Raw genomic sequence first — 6,138 nt, forward strand, 5'->3', positions numbered from 1 at the left:
TCCAAGGTTTAGATTTAAACCCAAACATCTTTTTAAGATATTTAAGTCAAATGCTTAAGTCAGTGTTTTTTTTCACTTTTTGGGGAAGGGGGTCGGTGCCCATTGGAGGGGGAAAAATGCAATAGGAGGGGGATTTTTATACGGATCTAAAATATTGATGTGTCACATGATAAACTTGTTGGGATACCTGGAGTAGCTCCCCTTACCTATATGAAAAACCTTGCTTAACAGTAAGTCTTACAGGCATAAAATAACGCATTTTTCGGCAGTTAGTTGCAAAAAAATGATATTTATTGCAGGCAAACTTGGGCTGCCATATTATAGGGGGAAATTTCAGCTTTGAGGGGGGAAAAAAACATACTATTTTGAGTGGGGAATAGGGAGAATTTCGCCGAAAATTTTGGTGAAAAAAAACACTGACACTATGAACTTGTCCATAACAAAAAGGTCTGTTCATGGTTTTAATTTTGGCATCTGAGGTAACAGATGTGTCAATGATAACAACCGATTTTGCTAACGGTCAAGGGTGTTATCTTAATCTATAGGCTGAAAATACAACCAATTCCAGGGCTCTTGTTTGGCTCTGAATACCGGCCACATTCTTCTCCTAAGATAATATGTTTTTTCCCCCCTTTTTGAAAAAAAAATCACCTCGAAAATAAATTAAAATGGAAGGAAAATCATAAAGTTACTTGTTGGCTTTGCTGTTGTCTATTATGTCATACTTTGAAGGTGAGAAAGAGTCTGGCTATAGTCGGAGCCATTTGGTAATATGTTGGTTTCAATATTCAAAGCGTGGCGCATTTGAATACGGCAAAGCTGGGAGCTACTATTGAATTTGACGTAAGATTTTATAAATAGAGTAAAACGGCAAAAAATTTGATGTTTATTTCACCTTTCGCGTTGTTTATATTGATGTTGAATTTTAAATTTGACCATCATCATGGAGAAATGTATCTACTGTGTTGATGGACAAAAAGGATTGTGTGAAAATATTGGAAATGGAATAAAATAGGTGATTTTGACGGTAGATGTGCGAATTTTCTCCGGTAAACATTTTTATCTTGTGTATTATTATAGACGTTGAAAGGAAATAGGACGTTTGGGCCCTAAACCTAATCGGCCCCAGTGGAAAACTCTGGGCACCTGGACGTTTCGGCCTTTTCCACGAGACGTTTTTGCGTAGTATAGTATATTGCTTGATTGATTACAAAAACAATTATGATACTTTAAGTGCTTAATTAATAATTCATTACCTTTTGGTCTCTTGAACCATTTAGATATATGTTAATGTTTCTAAAGGTGTAACAAACAATAAAGGCACTTTAATCCTTAATTTATAAAACAACTACTGAAACTTCTGGATTAATTAAGTTCATTACAGTTAACCCTTTAGAAAACATTATCTATTGAATTTAATTAAACTATTTAGATAATTATGTTAATTCTTTTTCGGGTGTAACTAATTAACTGTTTATAGCTTTATGCTAATTGGTGGTTAGTAATATCACAGAAAACTGAAAAAGTTTTTTAAATAAACTTTTAGTTATAATCTCTTGATAATACTTTTAATTATTATTGTTATATGATAAGGCCTAAAAAAAAATTGATGTGTTTCTGGTGGCGAGGGCAAAAAAAGAAGGGTCGGTAGGTAGGAATTTTTTTTTTTTTCAGTCAATCAACGATTGTAGATATGTCAGATACGGATTATATGGACTGTAAATTATATTCTATAGCATAAAAGTATTTAAAAATGTTAGACTACCAAACCTAGACTTCAATCTTATATTTTGAAATAAATTTTACCAATGGCATGACTCGACTTTCGTTTTCAGTTTTTTTATTCTTACCGAACAACTGGCTTCAATTGTAATATTCTCACTCTTAACATGACCATGCACTTCCAAAAAAATGTTTTGAGCTGTTTTGCTGTGGTCAATTAATTTGATTTCCTGTTTTGCCACACTATGATCGCATTTTTTAGCTCACCTGTCGCAAAGTGACAGGGTGAGCTTTTGTGATCGCTTTTCGTCCGTAAACTTTAAATGACATCTCCTCATAAACCACTAAGCCAATTTCATCCAAACTTCACAGGAATGTTACTTTGGTGGTCACCTTTAAAAATTGTTCAAAGAATTTAATTCCATGCAGAACTCTGGTTGCCATGGCAACCGAAAGAAAAAACTTTAAATATCTTCTTTTAAAAAAACCCTAAGATATTTGGCATGAAACATCTTCTAGTGAGTGTCCACCAAGTTTGTTCAAATAAATTCCCTGCGGTCAAAATTGGTCCGCCCCAGGGGGTCATTGATTTTCCCTATATGCATATAGTAAAAACTTAAAAAATCTTCTTTTAAAGAACCCAGAGCTAGAGCTAAGATATTCAGCATGAAACATCTTCTAATGAGTGTCTACCAAGTTTGTTCAAATAAAAGCCCTGGGGTCAAAATTGGCCCCGCCCCAGGGGGTCATAGATTTTCCCTATATGCATATAGTAAAAACTTAAAAAATCTTCTTGTAAAGAACTCAAAGTGCTAGAGCTAAGATATTTAGCATGAAACATGTTCTAATGGGTGTCTACCAAGTTTGTTCATATAAAAGCCCTGAGGTCAAAATTGGCCCCACCCCGGGGGTCATTGATTTTCCTTATATGTGTATAGCAAAAACTTAAAAAATCTTCTTTGAAAAAAACCAAATAGCTAGAGTTTCGATATTAAGCATGAAACATGTTCTAGTGCATGTCTACAAAGTTTGTTCAAATAAAAGCCCTGGGGTCAAAATTGGCCCCATCCCGGGGGGTCTTTGATTTTCCTTATACATGTATGTGTATAGCAAAAACTTAAAAATCTTCTTTGAAAAAACCCAAATAGCTAGAGTTTAGAGGGGGGAGATAATTGTTTTTCATTGTAAAAAACTTTGGGTCGGCGCTAAAAAATAGGGTCGGTCGGGCCACCGGAAACACAACATTTTTTTTTAGGCCTAATGATTTTGATTTGATTTTTTATTTTAAAAAAACTCAACTTAATTATAAATGTTGTGTACATGTATGTACATGCTTTAGCACAGTTATAACAATCGTTATGAAAATCAATTGTCTGTGCGCATAATTGTGGAATAGTTTCATTATATATAAAATTTAATAAGATAATTTTTTCATTTGCTGGATATTTACTGTGATTATCACAATCAGGTTTTAAGTGTTAAAAATTGTGACTGCTAATAAAACAGGCAGAAATGTCTGATCTTTGCATCACGGGTAATAATATTTCTTTATTTGGGTATATTTGGGTGAAAGTGGGTATTACTTGCCGCTGTTTTTTTATCTCTCGCCATATTTACTAATTTATTTTAAATAAATGTTTTCTGTTGGACACTCAATGTTAAAAGATTAAAAAACACACACAAAAAACCCCCAACAGATATTGATCTCCAGGTACCAACTGAAATAAATGTTACAATAAATAAAAAAAAAATATAAAAAAAGATATCTAGAACTCTGGTTGATTTTTACCAAACTTTGGGGGGCATCACACCAACTTCTCAAAATGAAAAACAGATATCTCTTGATAGTGCGCAACTGCCTTTAATCATGTAAAGGACATTAGTTTGTCAGATATGGTAATTCTATGTTTCAGCTATGTTAATCCCAAAATGTTAATGGCAATAAAAGGGCTACAAGCAGTTGGTAATAAACAAAGTTAGGCACACGACACGTGTTTGGAAATCTTCAGCATGCCATGTGCATGACGAGTTTTAGAAGAATTATTCTTATGTTCAATCGGTTAAACACATGACATCGGCATAACATTAAAGATAAATACCTTTCCATGAAAATATCACGTGCCAACAATTGTTTTCTCTTTACTTCTTTAATAAATTTGTTGCTTTCATACAACAACATACACCTCGAGATTAGTTGTCAGCCATATATTTTCCAATGACGTCATTTCCGAACAGGTATAAAACCACTATTTCTGCAATCGGTCCACCGGTCAAAGACGACCGTCATGGTAAATGTTCAAAGTATTTGTATGACCAGGCACGGAAAGGCATGTTCTCCTTGTTAAGAAATATAGAGGCATGTGTCTTGATTTAGATTTACAAATACACTTATTTGACAGTATGATATGTCCTATCCTATTATATGTGAGATGTGTGGAATAGAAAATACTAATTATCTCTTCATTTCAAGCTTCATATATTAAATATGAAAAAAATCTACTCCAAACGTAATGCTTTATGGGTAATTAGGAATTCTGCCAATGGTTACCACTAATTTGAACGTCAGCCACACCAATTTCTTCAAACTTGCCGCTGTGGGGCTGTTGATCCCTACATCAACATCAGGTGAGAATAATAAAAGCTACAAATATAAATCAAATCATACAAATTATTCAGTCAAACAATTTCAAATATTAAACAAAACAAAAATAAAACAATAACAAACTTTTTGCAATGTAAACAACATTACTCTTTTTTGTTTTTATTTTGATTCATGAAATATTTTTACAGACTTTCCACCCTCAAGAGGGTTAAAGCAACACATAGGGCATCTTTGAGCCCACCTGTTCTCAACGCCATCCTTACTGTTGGGATGTTAGGACCACCAATAGAAAAGGTCGATATCAACTCCATGGTGAAAATCTGGCGATCTGGAGAAACCAAGGCGTAGCCTGCTCTAGGCAGTCATAAATTAACTGATATAACATTATTGTTTTATATTTTTGTGTTATATATATTTTTCTGTTAAAGTTATTTGAAAAGACAATAAAATATGTAAATACTAAACACCTTTTGTTGTCAAAACTCTCATTAAATATGCACCAAAATACACCATTCCATTGTAAGGTTTCAATTTTTTTTCGAAATGCGGGAGGGGGGAATCCTCCATCACCCACCCACCCCCTGCAAGTTGCGCTTGGTTTAAACATATTTATTCACAAAAAAACATTTAACAAGTGAACAATATTTACAAAGTACATTTTGGGATTGGGCAGAACGCTATAAAGATTATAAATGTCCTCTCCCAGTTATAATAATTTACAATAACACAGTTCATGGCATTATCTTACACAACGGTTAGTTGAAGTATTCAAAGACATTCACATAATAGTTAAGAGTTAAGTATTTAGCAATGTAACATATGTAAGAGCAAACAGTAAAATGGAGAAAAAAATGATTGAAGAATAATGCAACTCACAAAAAGGTACAATAGACAAACACCTATTTTAGTATTTTTGTTTTAGAATTTAGTAAGAAGAAGAAAAATAATATCTTATTTGATTGCTTACAGCTGTATATTAGCAGATACGCACAATAGATATACACTGAATATTTAAAGAAAAAAGATATTAGAAAAAGGAAGGAAGAAATGGATGAACAATGATGGAACAATAACGAGGAACTAAGATGCATAATCTAGTAAATGTCAAATATGTTAAGACATCTCTGGTTTTAAGTACGCTAAAATCGTTTTGTATCTCGGATATATTTTTGAACTGATTTAAAGATATATACATTAGAATCATAAGATAAAGTAGTGGAACCAGTAAGAATGACATTGATGGAAGGATTACAAAATTGAGATATAGTACTTATTAATTCAGGTCGTAGGTTAGTATATTTAGGGCATTCAAGAAAGTAGTGATAAGCATTTTCTCTCGCACCACATTCACACAAAGGAGAGTCGGTAATGTTCTTATCAAGTAAATCGACAGAAAGAGAGCTGCAGTTAGTACGTAATCTTGTGTGAACAATTTGTAATTTACGCTCACCGCATAGAAAATGGGCAGGTACTTAAGTTGCGCTTACAGAAATTTCTGGGGAAGGCCCTGTATTATGCTTGTTGTTTATGTTAATCTCATGCCCAACCGGGTTACCGGGCTTATATAGTTATGAATAAAAGTTGAAAGTCAATTAGTAGGTTATTTTACAAATCGACGGCCTCATCGTTAAATACAATTTATATAAATTTATATAAATTGAAAAGACTAAATAGAAATTGTTCAGTAGTGTCAATATTTTGAATGATGAAAGCAGAGACACAGATAACAGTTTACATCTTTGATGAAAGTGCATCTAATGACAAATTAAAAAGAAGATTAAAAATCGAAAAAAAATGTATAAAGATGCTAAATA

This window comes from Ruditapes philippinarum, unplaced genomic scaffold, assembly GCF_026571515.1.
Source record: "Ruditapes philippinarum isolate M1 unplaced genomic scaffold, ASM2657151v2 ctg2441_1_1_1_1, whole genome shotgun sequence".
NCBI classification, from domain to species: domain Eukaryota; kingdom Metazoa; phylum Mollusca; class Bivalvia; order Venerida; family Veneridae; genus Ruditapes; species Ruditapes philippinarum.